Below are 17,097 nucleotides of genomic sequence, written 5' to 3' on the forward strand. Positions count from 1 at the left end.
CTACCCTCTATTGTAACTACCTGTGATATTCCTTCATAGGAGGGTACCACAGGAAGAAAATGCAGCATGATATCATATTGGGACTCTCTTGTGGGTCTCCCAACTTAGAAGCATCAGTCATTCCGTATGAGTTCATGGGCACTCCCCACCACAGGACCAGCAGCTGTGTAACAAGAAGGGCTTTTCCAACTCTTTGTTCCCTATAGATTTCATCTTTCTATTTGTGTAATGTAAAGTTATATCATCTGGATGGTGGGCTATAGATGTCTGTGTCTGTGCATGTTTCCCTGAGGACAGGTCAATGACATGCCATGAAAGAACACCAATATTATCCTCTATAATTATCCACAAGTCTATTGTTTTGTTTTTTTCTGTTTTTTCAGAAATGCTGACCATATATGAACACTAATGTAAAAGTATGTTTTGACCTACAAGAACTCAGAATGATCCACTACATCAGCTGTAAAGAAACTAATGTGTTTGACCCTGAGGATGGAGAGACCCTCAGTGGTAAGATATGTAGACATGTCCCAGCAGCTCAAATGAAAGAGGCCTTGAGCACTTAAAAAAATAGTGTGAGTGGGCCTGAGCCTGACCCTGAAAGGCCAAGCAGAATGCAAAAACAATGTGGTGCTGAACAATTCCTAACAATGAAGAATATTGTTATATTTGACACAGGCCCAAAATGAGGAGAGATGTGGGCCTGGGCCTACCCTTAAACCCAAAGAGTCCCAGGCCAAAAGAAGAAGAAATGTGCCAGGCAGTGGTGGCACACACCTCCAATCCCAGCACTCAGGAGGCAGAGCCAGATGGATCTTTTTGAGTTCGAGGCCAGCCTGATCTACAAAGCGAGATCCAGAAAAGGTGCCAAAGCTACACAGAGAAACCCTGTCTCCAAAAAACAAACAAAAGAAAAGAAGAGAAAAGAAAAGAAAAAGAAATGTGGGCCTAGAACTATCACTAACTCTAAAGAGGCCTGGGCCCAAAAAAGAGATGTGGGCCAAGGACAACCCATGATCCTGAAGAGACCTGGGCCCAAACAAGAACAGATATTGGCCTGGGACTTCTGATTCTGAACAGACCTGGGCCCAAACAAAAGACATATGCTGTGTGGATGTCTTTCTGTATGCTATGAATATGTGTTGCTCTGATTGGTTGATAAATAAAATGCTAATTGGTCAGTAGCCAGGCAGGATAAGCAGAGAGGAGAATTCTGGGAACAGGAAGGCTGAGCATTAGATGCCAGCATGCCATTCAGGGAGCAGCATGTAATGGCACACAGGTAAAGCCATGGAACATGTGGCAACATATAGATTAACGGAAAGGGACTGTAAGAGCTAGTCAGTGGTAGGCCTGAGCTGATGGCCAAGCAGTTAATTAATATAAGTCTCTGAGCAGCTGTAGGCTGGGTGGGACACAGAAAAATACTCAGCTACAGACATGTGGGCCTGGGGTTACACTTAAACCTGAAGAGTCCCAGGCCAAAAAAAAAAGAAATGTGGGCCTAGGCCTACGCATGATTCTGAAGAGACCTTGGCCCAAACAAGAAGGCATGTGGGCCTGGGCCTACTCTTTAACCTGAAGAGTCCCAGGCCAAAAGAAAAAGAAATATGGGCCTAGACCTGTCCATAAGCCTAAAGAGGCCTGGGCCTAAACAAGAAGAGATGTGGGCCTGGGCCTACACTAACACTAAAGAGTCCTGACTGACTCTGCCTCCCCCTCCCCCGCCCCCAATGCTGGGATTAAAGGCATGTGCCACCACTGCCTGACTCTGATGATATTTTATAAGTAAAACTTCATTGTAAATAACTCACAATTTTTTAAAAAATTATATAATGAGATTGATCAGACCCAAAGTCTATATATGCCAGTGAACTTCTGTACAGTTAGAATAGTCATTCTGAAGCTGTAGACCTTCATATTGGAATTCACACTTCCCTCTCAATTACAATTCCATGCACTTTCAACTACAAAAAATGAAAAAAAAAATCCATGAGGTTAAAACTAGAAAAACAATTAGCTTTCTGTCCTCTTTGATGGCGTGTGTCCATTACCTGATGTCATCCCTCCTCAGCACCGTTTCCTCTTGGTCCTTCTCCTTTCTACAGGTTATACTGGACCCACGTGTGCACACATACACATGGCTATGATCTGATATGTGGGAGAACATGCTTTTTTTTCTTTCTGAGATGGTGGAACCTTGCTTAATACATACTTAAAGTCTATCCATCTTCCTGAGAACTTTGTGGTTTCATTTTCCTTTAGTGCTGACTGACTAGTATTCTTTGTTATAAACATCAGATTTTCCTGTTCGTTCATCTGCTGATGGACAGCTGGGTTGATTCTATGTCCTTGCTCTACTGAATCAATGAGCGATAAACATGGGGGCGCAAGTATCCTTGTGATAGGGTGTGGAATTCTCTGGGTACATGCCTAGGGGTGAAATCGTTGGGTCTTGTGGTACCCTGACGTAGCAGACAATTTGAAACAGTACAAGAATTCATATGGAATCACCAGAGACCACAAACAGTCAATGCAATTCTAAGGAGTAAGAACACTGCTGGATACCTGATCTCAAATTAACACTGCAGAGCTATAGTGATAAAGGCAGCCCTGTCCTGGCATAAGAATAAACAGATAAACCAATGGGATAGAATAGGTGGCCCAAAAATAAAATAACAAAGCTGTGCCCACTTAATTTTTGACAAAAGAGGCCGAGGCGTACATTGGAAGGAAAGGTAGCCTAGCCAACACATGGTGCTGGGGAAACTGGCCATCCACCTATAAAGAATAAAATTAGACTCTTACCTTTCACCTTCCATAAAAAAATCAGTTCAAAGTGACCAGAGATCTTAGTTTAAAACCTGGAATGCTGAAATTTCCAGAAAACATAGAAAGTCTAGTCAAGACATTAGGGTCGGCAGGAACTTCCAAATAGAACTTCAACAGCTCAGGAACTAGCCCCAAGAATCAGCAGGTGGGATGGCATGGATATAAAAAGTTTCTGTTCAGCAAAGGAAACGATCAGCAGGACACACGGACAGCCCCCGGCACGGGAGAACATCTGACCAGCCACTCTTCAGACAAGGGGCTGACAGCCAGCGTTTACAAGGGACTGCAGAAATTAAACACCAAGGAAATAAAACTACCAGTTAACAAATGGGCCAATGAATCAAATAGCCATTTTTCAAAGAAAGAAACACAAATGGCCAATAACTAGTTTAAAGGGTGTTCAATATCCCTAGCCATTAGAGAAATACAAATTAAAACTACTTTGAGACACCACCTTATCTCAGTCAGAATGGTTGTAATCAAAAGCCCTGACAACAAATGTTGGAGAGGACGTGGAGAGGGAATCCTTGTTCGCTGCTGGTGATGGTGCTAATATCGGCATCTTCACAGACGCCAATATGAAATCTGGGAGACTGATTCAGTTCCGTGTCCTGAGTCTCTTGATGGAAGGGTTTGTCCAGCCTGAGTGGCATACTATAGCTATTTGTTTTTGCTCTGTCTTCCTACCTCTAAAGCCTCTTGTAAAGTAAGCTGAGAAAGCCTGAGGGAGAAAAAAGAAAGCAGCCAGAATTTCCCGCGAGTAGTTAGGCATCATTTCTCAGATCAGAGCTTGCCTTTACTCCTTCCACTGAGTTATATAACCTGTTCTCGGAGAGCTATTGGTGAATCAAACAGATCTTGGGTGGTATTGGGGACCAGAACCAGGGCAAGTTTTAATTTATCAAGCTAACAAAGCCCTGTCTGGCTTGCAGTGGGTAGCCAACAGGCGTTTGTATTACTAATCCAGTCACCAGTGGCTAGTCTGCTTTCTGTCCAAATTTCCCTACTTGGGTTGTCAAATACTTTGCTATGATATGGGGTCACCTATGAAGAATGTTCTGGTCCAGGCAATGGAACATACAGTGCCAAGAGTATTAATTAGGTGACTGTGAGACAAAAGAGGGCTGATGCATTTTACCTGTCAAATTGGACAGCGGAGGATGGCCTTTAACAACATGCTTGCACTGTAGGTCTGGGGCATAGTTTTGACAGAGACAGGAGCCTCTTTTTCAAGATAAGTTGATAGAGGATTTTAGATTCTTAGCTATCCTTGTGTTGTAAGCCACTGAAAGTCTAATAGGATGACTGTTTCCAGTCCACCAATAAACAAACAAACAAATCAATAAAATTACTTGATCTCTTTACAAGGAAACGGAACCAATAGAAACCGGGTACAGGGCCAACAGTCAGTTTTGTGTGCTTTAGCTGGACAATGAAGAAATAAGGGAATGTGCTCAGACAGATAGACAGACAAGTTCCTGGTTTGAAGTTGTGTAAGGTTTGTGATGAATAATTTTAAGGAAAGGCTACTCATGTCTGTTGATGTTAAGACAAGAGATCCTGCCTAAGTTTTTTCAAATATTGGCCCTGTACACTAACATTTGGAATCTGGGATTGGACATACTATTTCTAGATGCTTGGGCAGGTCTGTTACAAGGTGAAAACTGTGATATCCCACAGTGGATTATTAGAATAATTAGAATGAAAATTAGCCCAGAGAAAGTTCGGGATCTCTGAGAGCTTCGCTAAGTTGAGATTTAGAATTTCGTTTTCCTCTGCTTTCCCTGGATGTTGGGGGAGCACTGTGGAGAGACAACTTACTGAGTATTCCCACTTTATAGAAGCACCAAATAAAATGGATATCTCTGTCACTGGAGAGAAGTTTGAATCCTCCAGCTTGGGGACATCAGTATTTTTTCTAAGGCAGGGAGCCCTTGCTTCCTGGGGAGGAAAAGCTTTGTTCTCTGCTGAGAATAAAGGAAAAGGTCAGAGCACATTGGAACTCAAGTGCAGAATGTGCTTCTGTGAAACCCCTTTGTAGGTGCGAAAAGAGGCCAGCGTTTGGGGTTAGCAGTTTTAGTAGTTTCTCACCAGAGACCATCCAGCATAGTGGCCCATTCTCTTTCTTTTGTGACTTCATCTAAGACTTTCACCACATTCCATGCTGAAAGTTGCCGAAGGTCACCCTCATGCGGATTGCATCCGGGCCTCCCCCAGTAACCCTCTTCTGAGTCCTGATCTGATCGTTGACATTCTTCAGTGGCCATTTTGAACCTCTCCAAAGCTTTGCTCTCTGGAGATCTCCTAGTACTAGGATCTTAGCAGAGAAGGTGTATCTTACATGGTGACCAGCCTGGCATTTTGTGCATCCTTTGGAATGAGTTCTGGCCTTTATGCTGCTCACCCACCTCAGGATGTATTGGCACACTTAATTGTCCATTAGTCTGCCACCTGATGTCAGATTGAGAACCCAACCAGAGCCAAAGCATTCTGAAAGGGACCGCCTTGAGAGTGCATCTGCTACAAATGGACACATTAACTCTTACCTACACCTGGCTAACAAGCTCTACTGAGAGCCATGATTTCTGCTGTCTAGGGCCATTTTGCTTCATGTCATATCCTCTTATCCACTCTGACATTTTCCCACTTATGTCTTTAAAATTTGGCCTGACCAGTAAGCTGAACTTGGGCTTTTCCATTCAGCTGTGGTATAGCCCCTTCGCGGTCAGTCCTCAGTCACCAGTTTCTCCTTCAGGTAATGGCAGAATGTCAGCATCTCAGGTGTGACAACAGTGAGCAGAAATGTGTGAAAGACTAACAGGACCCCACATCAGGCTAATCTACAGTGTGCAACACAGGTTTAGAAGTGACGCTAGACCAGGACCGCAGTATGATTTCAGTATGAGGTCAGAGGTTTCCACAAGACAGATTGTCTAAGCCCTTGGCTTCTAGTGTTTCTTAGGAAGCTGAGTCAAAACATTTAAGCTTGTCCAGAATTTTCTTACATTAGCAGGCAGAAAGATGTATGATAACCAAGAAATCCAAGAATCAGATGCTGAAGAGCTCAGCCCGACTGTTTTGGCATAAACCAGCCATTTTGATAGCAAATGAGTAACTAGTTCTATTTTGGTTACACTTAATTTACCAAACTTATGGGGGACAATGGCTTAGAATGGCAGTTATCTTCTTTTACTGAAGAAGTCAGTCCTTTAGTGCTTACTGTGATTACTGATATATTCAGTTATTTCTACATCCTATAGTGTACTTTCTAAGTGTCCTGATTGTTGTATTTAATTTGCAGCCTATTAGTTACTTTTTGCTGTTGCAAAATATCTGACAAACAGAGCCTAAGGAGCGAGGGACTTATTGGGGTTTGTGGTTTCATGATTGGTGGGAGCGTCTTCACGTCATAGCACGTAGAAGTAGAGAGAGAGGAGTAGACTGGGTACCAGGCATAGCCTTCACAAGTATACCCCAGGTGACCAACTTGTTTCAACCAGGCCCCATCTCCCTAACGTTTCCAAACTTCCCTAAAGACCTCTAGGAACCAAATCCCCACATGAGCCTGTAGTGGGCATTTGCATTCAAACACTGAAGAATTTTTAGCTAACTTTTTTTTTAAAATTATAAATGCTCAGCTGACAGATTAGGCTTGTTTCCAGCCAGCTCTTACAACTTAAATTAACCCATGTCTATTCATCTATGTGCTGCCCTGAGGCTCATTTACCTCACTTGTGAGCTTCCCATGTTGCTTCTCCCGAGTCTGACTCACGACTCCTCTTTAGCTAACTTTTTAAATTTTATTTTTCTGATTTTCCTAAAGGTTCTTACCAGTCTGCTTAACAAATTCTACTGTTGCCAGCCCTCCAAATATATTCCGTGATTTTATTGTTGTCTTACCCAGTCAGTAGAGTTCAGATTTATCTCCATCTTTTTTGTTCACCTTGCTTGTCTTTATTTCTTCTATCACAGCCCTTTGGGGGCTTGTTTTACTTCTTGTAACGGATCCTCTGACTCTTAGAAGCCAGTCTAAACTGATTTCTTTCTGGATGATTTGTGGTTTTCACTCTGGCTGCTGTTGGACTCTGTCCCCCAGCCCCTTTCCTTTCTAGTCTGAGTAAAACCTGTTTAAGTCTTTTAGGGTTCTGCAGGGCTTTTTGATCTGAGGATTTTTGTCAACTTTCAGTTGAGGAAAATTTTGGTCCTTATGTAATTGAATATCGTCTCTTCCTATCTTCTGTTTCTTTCTTCTGGCCTTACTAGAACGATGGTAAACATTCCTCTCTGCCCTCCATTTCTATTCAATCCCTTCATAACTTTCTCTTCTCTTTACTTCACTCTGAGTAATTTCTTCAGAACTATTTTCAAATTTATTAATTCCTTCTTCAACCACACCGCTTCTGTTTTACCTTCTCTACTTCGGACTTCAGTGGCATATTTGAAACTTCCAGGCACTCTATGAGATGAGCCCATTCACGCTTTGAGTGCGAGCTTCTCGCATTTAAACTGGGAACTGAGTCCCTCACATCCTTCTTTTTCTGCCGTCATTGTCTCTGGTGCTGGTTTCTGCTCAGCTCTGTCAGTCATGGTGATTCGTATCATCCTGTGTGTCTGGGACATTGACCCACAGTTCCCATTTACTCATGTGTAAATCCGCCGAGGCCCGAATTGCAGGTGTGCCCGTCTACTTCAGGTGTGCCCCCTAGAATTTGCACTCACGTCTACCAGTCATGTGGCAGTGTTCTGAATTTCACCCCCAAGAATAGGCAGAGTTTTGTCCTTGAGTACAGGCCAAGGTGAAATGGGCACATTTTCCTGTAGTGGGATCTCAGCACCGGTGAGTGTGAGGTTCTCATCTGACTCTCCCTCCAGGTCCCTACATCTTTCTCCAGCAGCTAAAGGCCCACCCAGCAGCTCCATGGACAGCTGTCACTTCTTGGCCTCTGGAGAGGGTCTCAAATGTCTATTCATTATTTTATAGAGGTTTTTAAACAATTACTCAGATTGTTTGGGTGTGTCTATCATAGGAGTTTTTCAAGTTTTCCCTCTTACTAAAGTACCTGGAGCAGACATACTCTCTTGATATAATGGGTTCATATTTTAACAAGCTTCCTTCCCTTTAATTTAGTATTTTGTGAACATAGAATATGAACAAAGCTTTTATTGTAGAAGATTACTCTTCCATTACATCAGGGAATCTGTATACTGAAGCATAAGGACAATGATGTCACAAACACAGAAAGAGTTTAAAGAGTTAAATATGGCTCTCTCTTTGACTAGCAAACATTACTAAGTCAACTGAGCGTTTGTGTTCCTGCTTTGCACTCAATTAACTATTAGCTGTAACTAATACATTATTTTTTTAGTGAAAATGCAAAATATGAAGTATTATGAAAATATAAATGCAGGGGTTTTTACTTCTGTATATACTTTTGATAAAGTTAGCCCTTACATGTCCTGTGTTGGTGTGTCCAGCCCATGGCCTGTGAGCCACATGTGTCCCAGGATAGCTGTGAATGTGGTCCAACATATTGTAGATGTATAATGTGAGAAGGTTGGACATCCCTGTAGAGAGTGACTTTTCCCAGAAGAGGAATTGTAGTAGAAATGCTTGAGAGCTGCCTTCTGAAGATCTCAGATAAAAACTTATGGTATATAACACAGGGCAATTAATTTGGTAAAGTTAATTAACAGAGTTCATTAATTTAGTAAAAAGTAATTGTTCTTTTATCTTGGAAAAGGTACATCTGTAATTAGTTTTATTGCTGAGAGAGGATTGATGCTTAAGAAAAATTTAATTCAATTGGCAAGATGTGAGCCTTGTTTATTTGTAAAGAACAGTAGAGCTAGGGTTCTGAACTGTGATCTGGCCCTTCATATGACTTGGGTTCCCTTAATGTATGTAGAGTTTTACATATATATGTTTTGTTCATGCATTTTCTAGTACTCAACTTTCCTTGGTCCTCGGGTCCTGTACTGGCTAGTTTATGTCAACAACACAAGCTAGAGTCATCAGAGGAGGGAGCCTCAAGAGAGAAAATGTTGGGGTTTTCCATCAGGTTGGGGTGGAGGCAAGCCTGTAGGGCATTTTCTTAATTAGTGATTGATGTGGGAGGGCCCATTCATTATTCCATTATTCCCTGGGCTGGTGGTCCTATATTCTATAAGAAAATAGGCTGAACAAGCCATGAGGAGCAAGCCCATAAGCAGCATCCCTCCATGGCCTCTGCATCAGCCCCTGCCACCAAGTTCCTGTCTGTTTCAGTTCCTGTCCTGACTTCCTTCAATGATAGACTACAATGTGGAAGTATAAGCCAAATAAACCCTTTCCTCCTCAATTTCCTTTTTGGTCACGGTGTTTCATCACAGCCATAGAAACCCTAACTAAGACAGAACCTTTGGCCAGGTTTATTGTACAATGTACAACCTGGGTAACTGATGACCTCTGTCTTACTTGAGTGGAGTTTGCTATTTGAAAGAACGTTTTAGGAAATAATATGTTTCTAACAGCTTTCATCCCACTCTTTAAGAGATTGAAAACAGTAAATAGAAATGACACTCAGTGTGATTTGACATGCTAAGGGAACACACCTTATGAGTCTGGGACTTAGACACCCATGTGCCCCTCAGGTGTGTTAACACTGGATGTTGCGAAATATTTGTGTACACTGTAAAGATGTGTCTCTGCCTAAGGCACCTTCTGATTTGTTTAGTAAAGAGCTGAATGGCCAATAGCTAGGCAGGAGAGGATAGGTGGGACTTCTGGGCAGAGAGAGAGAGAAACTGGGAGGAGGAATCGATGCATGATTTTACCAGCAGACTCAGAACAAGTCGGATGTGCCGTACTAAGAAGAGGTAACCAAGCCATGTGGCAGAACGTAGATTTTAAAAATATGGGTTAATTAAGTTATAAGAGCTAGCTGGGGGAAAGCCTAAGCCAACACCAAGCTTTCATAATTAATAAGTCTCTGGATCATTATTTGTGGGCTGGCAGGTCAAAGAAATTCTGATATGAGAACTTGCTACTGCTGGAGGTAATAAAAGGGAACCTGCTGGAGTCTAATAGTTTCACTTTAGAGTAAAATTCTCTGTGTCTCTTTGTCTCTGTGTCTCTGTCTCTGTTTCTCTCTCTCTGTTTATTATACTTAGGAAGGATCATTCATCATAGAAGGAGTCCTCAGGCTCAGTTACCTCAGAACTTTGTCTGGTCCTTTGAGACCAGACTTAAGGTGTACTATATTTAGTGGCTATTCCTAACTCTTATCGATATATTTTTTTTCAAGGCAATAAGGAACTTGGGCACTGGCTAAACAAACATTAACTTCCTAATTCCTGTTTCGCTCTTCTTCAGGGAAGTAGCTAATCTTCTCGATGACAAGCAGACATTGCCACAGGATAAAGAGTCCTGGGTACCTGGGGTTGGAGCTCAGTGGTAGAGTTTGCCTAGCACTTGGCCAACACTACAGGAAATAAAGAAGAAACGGAACTATGAGAAGAGTCCTGGGTACCTGGGGTTGGAGCTCAGTGGTAGAGTTTGCCTAGCACTTGGCCAACACTACAGGAAATAAAGAAGAAACGGAACTATGAGAAGAAGCCACGTTTTGAGTGTAAACTTAAAGCATCGTGGCCCTGGCTGCCAGTGCAGGGCGGCAGCTGTTTTGTTAAAATCAAGTAGCAGTAAGTCTGAATTTACTGACAAAGGATGGGTTCTACTGTGTGTTTCTCTTAGGCTCCTCTTTATAAAAAACAAACAAACACACTATCTACTATCTTACAAGTGGGGAGTATCTTTGAAAAAAAATGGAGCACATGTCTTTCACATCAATAAGCCTCTTTTTCAATCTAGGTCAAAATGTCATTTTTCATCATTGTTGATACTTGGTGACAGGAGCCCAAGAAGTCTGGGAGCAGGAGCAGCGCCGAAGGTGTCTTTTGATGTCTGTGCTTCTCTGTGTGGCAAAAAAAAAAAAAAAAAAAAAAAAAAAAGAAAACTCCACTTGATTTACTTCCTGTGTTTTCTCTCCATGACCATGGAAAGGCCTCTTGGCCTGTGCTTTCTGCCCCACATTGGACTCTGAGAGTTTGATCATGGAGTAGAATTATCAGGCACTGACATAGTAATGGCTGTTTTGTGGATTTAGTAAATACTCCTACTGATTGGAGTTTATTTATCTGTATCTATAAATTGTCTTTAAGGGAGGGCCTGTATTGTTTTCTTCACTTGAGTCCCCATGACCTCTCTCTACAATCCCCTAAGACAAAGACGAGTGAGCAAGTAGGTCATTTGGAAGTGATCCCATTAAGCTGGCGTGAGAGACTCGAAGGAGCTGAACGGGGCCCAGGGGGAAATATTAAGATCTATCGCGGAGTTATTGGTTTGCTGGTGACTGCTACCCAATCCTTAATGGGATAGTTTCAATTTTCCTCAGATCTGCTTGCCTGGGTAACAAGACATGGAAACATTTATGCATTGGTGTCTGCCTCCTGCTGGCTAAACCTGGCCGCTTCAGGCATTACAAGAAGTGGAACCAAAAGGATTTGTAGGCAGTCTTTGTAGTGTGTGACAGGTGTTCCACAAGACGCTGGGGAGTTAGCGTGGCTCAGCTGAGTTCTGGGTACACAGTATGCCTTTGGTGACGACTTTCAGCCTTGGATATTACCTCTGTGAAGATAGAAACCACCCATGATTCCCGTTTTCACAGATCTGCCAGAGAGACAAATGGGATGTGCTTTATTTTTCTGAAACTTTAAACAAAACATTGTTCTGCTGACTGGAGATGGTTTGCAGCACGCTTCTGACATGATTTACACATCAGAGTCTGAAGGTTTCAGTCAAGCAATAATAAGAAGGTATTCCATGTGGCCATTCCCTAAAGAATGGAACTACTTTGGAATATTCAACCCCGAGGCTCCAATTATTTTGAAATATGTATAGGTTCACAAAAATAGACTTGTAAAAAGAATACAAAGAGCCCCCCTATATCCTTAATCAGCTTTCCCGCATATTAGTATGTATTCAACAGAATGATAAGGAAATTAACATTGCTACCATAGTATTAATCCACAAATCTTACTCAGATTTTTAAGTTTTCCCAGGAAAGTACCAAGGTTCTGCAATGCTTTTAGTTAGCACTCTGAACACTCTCCAGTCTCTCTGTGTGTCGTGGTCTTAATGCTTGTGAAGGTCACTGCTGTTGTTACATAGACTCTCCCTCTACTGGGGTTTGGGTGGCATCTTCTCACAGAGTGAGATTAGACTGTTTCTAGTCTTCAAATGTGCCAGAGATGTCAACTTGTGTCCTTCTCCAGGTATGATGTCCAGGCAGAGCTGCTTTCAGAATGCCTCACCACAGGGTGACACTTTTTGATCTCTTTGAGCTGGTGTATGGGTCCTCTGCACTTAGGTGCATTGATGACCTTTGTCATCAATGGGTGCTTCAAGACTGGTGACCTGTTCCGTTTCTCGCAATATTTTAGCCCACGTTTTTATCATTCATTGCTAGTTATTTATAATAGTTATTCAAGAGATTTGCTTGACGACGATCATCTACTTCTATTATTTCTTCCTCGTTTTTTTTTAGTTAAAATGCTAATTTATTTGGGCTGATGGGCAGAATCTACTGTGATTGTAATATGGACTGTTACTGTGTTCAGCCTTTGCTGTTGGGAGCATCTCTGAGTTAGCGCCTTTGTCCTTGGAACGAACGTTCCTTTCTTACTTTGAACACTTCCTTTCTGGTATCATATCCTATTCTGGAACTGGAATCAATCCTTTTTCCAGTGAGCTTTAATTCTGTTTATTAGAGAATTTTTTTAGTTTTTGTTTGTTTGTTTGTTTAGTTTTGATACTGTGTAACCCTGGCTAGCCTAGAACTCACTATGGGGACCAGACTAGCATTGAACTAAGGAAAAAAAAAATCTGTCTGCCTTTGCCTCCCAAGTGCTGCCACTGAGAATGTGCTTCACCACCCCATCCTGAGAGTAGCATTGAGAATCTAAGCCCTTAGAGATGTGTTCGGTGCTTCTAGGCTGTTGTGGTTTGAACTGAATGTCTCCCATAGTCTTGTGTTTTGAATGCTTGCTCACCAGACAGTGTTACTATTCTGGGGAGTTTGGAACCTTTGGGAAGTGGAGTCTACCTGGAGCGGTAGTCCGCTATGAGTGGGTCCTAGAGTATCTCGTCCCCGTCCCCTTTCTGTCTCACTCTCTGTGTCTTGGCAATTGTGACGTGAGCTGTTGACATGTTTTCTCCGCTGTGTAGTTCTCCCAAACTTGTGAGAAATGACTGGACTGAGATCTCAGAAACTGGGGTTCCAAACAAATCTGCTCCTCTGAGTGTTTTCCTCAGGCGTTCTGGCCACAGTGACACAAAAATCAGTAATGCATAGACCCTCACAGAAGACAGAGCTTGGCAGTACGCGGGTGTGTACTAAATACACACATTCACACATGCACAGTTCTTTTAAACATTTTTATAGTAGTCACAATCCTTGGAATCACTCTTTTCTTTCATGCGGCCATAATATTTACCTATAATGCAATTAAATTCATTTGCTACTGTTTATCCCACTACACGCTTCCCCCAAATCGTGTCTTATTGTAGTCATTTATTTATTTGAGTATGGGAAATACTACATGCTTCCCCCCCTCCCCCGCTTTTTTCATTGAGACAGGGTCTCACTCTGTAGCACAGGATGACCTCAGACTTGCAAATAGTTCATACTGATGGTCAGCTTGATAGGGTCTAGAATCACCCAGGAGGCATGTCTCTGGCATGACCGTGAGGGGCTTTCTATAGTGGTCTAATTAAGGTGGGAAGACCCACCCTGAATGTGGGTGGTACCTACCCATGAGCTAGGGTCCTAGAATGAGTAAAATGGTGAGAGCAAGCTGAGCATCAGCATTCATCTGCCTGCTGCCTGACTGTGCCTAAAATGTGCCCTGATTCTCAAGCTCCAGTTGCCATGATTTCCCTATCATTCTGAGTGTTTCCATCAACTGTGAGCCATAACAAACCACTCTCTCCTTTTTTGGGGGGAGGGGAGCGGTTTCGAGACAAAGTTTCTCTGTGTAACAGTCCTGGCTGTCCTGGAACTCACTTTGTACACGAGGCTGGCCTCGAACTCACAGAGATCCACCTGCCTCTGCCTCCTGAGTGCTGGGATTAAAGGCGTGTGCCACCACCACCAGCACAAACTCTTTCTTAAATTGCCTTTGTCAGGTATTTTGCACCACGCTGAGGAAGAAACAAAGAAACAGATGCTGGAGATTGACACTGGGCCGTGGGGTCCTTGCTGTGATCACCTGACCACATGGCTCCTGCGCTCTTGGAACTGGTTTGTGAGAGGAATGCGGAAGAGTTTGCAGCTGCAGGCAAAAGAACTCCTAGTGCAGCGAGCAGAGCTGGATGAGCCAGTCTGGCCCGGGGTTTGGAAGGCGATAATGCTGAGAGACATACAGACCGTGGAGGACTAGACTATATACCGGCCTTTCTGGCTACGCATTGCCAAAGACTATGGCTTTATTTTTGCCGTGTCCTGAGACCTTGGTTGAAGCTGAATTTAAAAGTGATTGCGATAATGAAAAGACACGAAGACCACCCTAAATGTATGGGTAGCACCCTTCTATGGGCTGAGGTTACCGACTATGTGAAAAGGAGCACCAGGATTCATCCCGCTCTGCTTCCTGGCCATGGAGGTCATGGATTTAATGTGGCCAGTTGCTACAACCACCTGCTGCCCTGACCTTTCCCATGACCTTCCCTTGAACTTTAGACAAAGTCAAATTTTCCTTCCTTAATTTGCATTGGTCAGCTGGGATTACAGGCGTATACCACCAAGCCTGATGCTATGCAGTATTAGTTTGTATTCCCTGATCACTCCAGATGTTGAACAGTTTTTCAAAGTATTTATTGGCCATTTGTGTCTCTCCTTTTGAAGCTTGTCTATGGTTCAGTAATCTACTTGCTAGTTGGAATATTTGTATTGGTGTTTAATTTTCATGCTCCTTTGCATATTAGAGACATCAAGTCCCTGTTGTAAATTTGACAACCAATTTTCCCCATTTTGTAAGCTGTCTTTCACTCACGTGATTTGCCCTGCAAAACCTTGTCAGGTTCATGTAATCCCATTTGTCAATCATTAGGATTATTTCCCGTGCGGCTGCAGTCTTTCCAGATAGTCCTTGCCTATGCCTGCATCCTGGGTGTTTTATCTGTGTTTCCTTCTGGCAGCTTCATATTTTGGGGGTGGGGAGGTCTTACATTATTACTTTCATCTGTTTAGAATTGATTTCTGTGCCAAGTGTGAGAGATCTCATTTCTTCCTTCTGAGGTGGCTGGCCAGTTCCCAGCACCATTAGTTCAGAGAGGCTGCTCTTTTAATGTATGGTTTTGACCTTTTGTCTAAGTGTACGTGGCTGCAGGTGGCTATGGATGACTGCCTGTGGCTGTCGGTGGCTGCACATGTGGATTTATTTCTGGGTCCCTCATTCTATTCTCTTGGCATACCTGCCCGTTTTGCACTGATTACATTATTCAGGATCTATAGTGTAACTGAGATTAGATACTGTGATATTACCAGCATTATTCTTCCTGCTCTGGCTATTTGGAGTCTTTGGAACTTCCATATGAATCTTAGGACTATTTCCTACTTCTGTGAAGAATGTCATTAGAATTTTTATAGGCATTGCATTGAACCTGTAGACTGCTTTTGGTAATACGTTGTTACAGTATTAATTCTGCCTATTCATGAGTGGGTGGGGCTTTCTGCCTTTAATGTCTCCCTCAGTTTCCTCAGAATCATACCGTTTTCATTCTACATGTCTTTTAACTCCTTGGGTAAATTTCTTTCTGGGTTATTTATTTGTTTATTATTTTGAAGCTGTTGTGAATGAATTTTCTCATCTAATTGTTTTCTTGGAAAGTTTGTTATTAGTATATAGGAACGCTAATGACTTTTGTATATTGATTTTTGTAGCCTACTACTTTACTGAAAGTATTTATAGGTTTTAAGAGTTTTCCTTCTTCTCTTCTTCCTCTTCTTCTTCCTCCTCCTTCTTCTTGTTACGGAACTTGCTCTGTAGATCAGGCTGGCCTTGAACTCAGAGTTCCTTATGCCTCTTCCTCCTGGGTGCTGGGATTAAAGATAGGTTTTACGAGTTTTCTGGCAGTCTTTAGGGTCTTGTTAGTCTTGGACCATGTCATCTGCAAATAGAGATAATTTGACTTCTTATATTGCTTTTATTTCTTTTTCTTTTTTTCACTGCTTTGTCTAAGACTTGCTGCATTATCTTGAATAAAAGAGAGTAGGCACCTGGGTCTGGCTCCAGATCTTAGAGAATGCTCTCTCAGTCTCACCCAGTCCCCATTTGATGCTGACTATGGGCTTTTACCCCAAAGGGATGTTGAACTTTGTCAAAGACCTTTTCTGGATCAGTTGAGATAAATCATGGGACTTTTGCCATAAAGTCTATTTCTGTATTTGTAAGCTGAATTACACTTATTCCTTTGCAGAGATTGAACCAAACTTGCATACCTGGGATAAAAACCAGCTTGGTCACGATACACATTGTAAAATTAATTTTAAATTCAGCTTGTATTTGGTTGAGAATTTTTGTATTTATGACCTATGGTCATTAGGAAAATTGGTCCACAGTTACTTGGTGGTGGTTATGTTTTTTCCAGTTTGGGTATCGTGGCAATACTGGCTTTGAGTGTGAGTTTGGTGTTTTCTCTCCCATTTCTAGTTCATGGAACAGTTTGAGAAGTACAGCTCTTCTTAAAGGTCTGGTAGAATTCCGCCGTGAATCATCTGGACCAGGGGTTTCTTTCGGGGAAGACTTCCGTTGTTGCTATGGCTTCAATCTCATCACCCATTGTGGATCTACTTAAGTTGCTTATTTATTCCTGACTTAATTTTGTTTGTTTGTCCATTCATTTACATTATTTTATTTGGAAATGTTTTAACAGGACAGTGAAACTAAACTCCAGAGACAATGGTTGTCATTAGTTTAGCATCATCAGTTTGCTATAAAAGGGAGGCATGGGCCGGGCGGTGGTGGCGCATGCCTTTAATCCCAGCACTCGGGAGGCAGAGGCAGGCGGATCTCTGTGAGTTCGAGGCCAGCCTGGGCTACCAAGTGAGTTCCAGGAAAAGGCACAAAGCTACACAGAGAAACCCTGTCTCAAAAAAACCAAAAAAAAAAAAAAAAAAAAAAAAAAGGGAGGCATGGAAATTATTTACATGATGAAGAGTTCAGAATGTC

The sequence above is a fragment of the Peromyscus eremicus genome, chromosome 14 (assembly GCF_949786415.1).
Source record: "Peromyscus eremicus chromosome 14, PerEre_H2_v1, whole genome shotgun sequence".
Lineage (NCBI taxonomy): Eukaryota > Metazoa > Chordata > Mammalia > Rodentia > Cricetidae > Peromyscus > Peromyscus eremicus.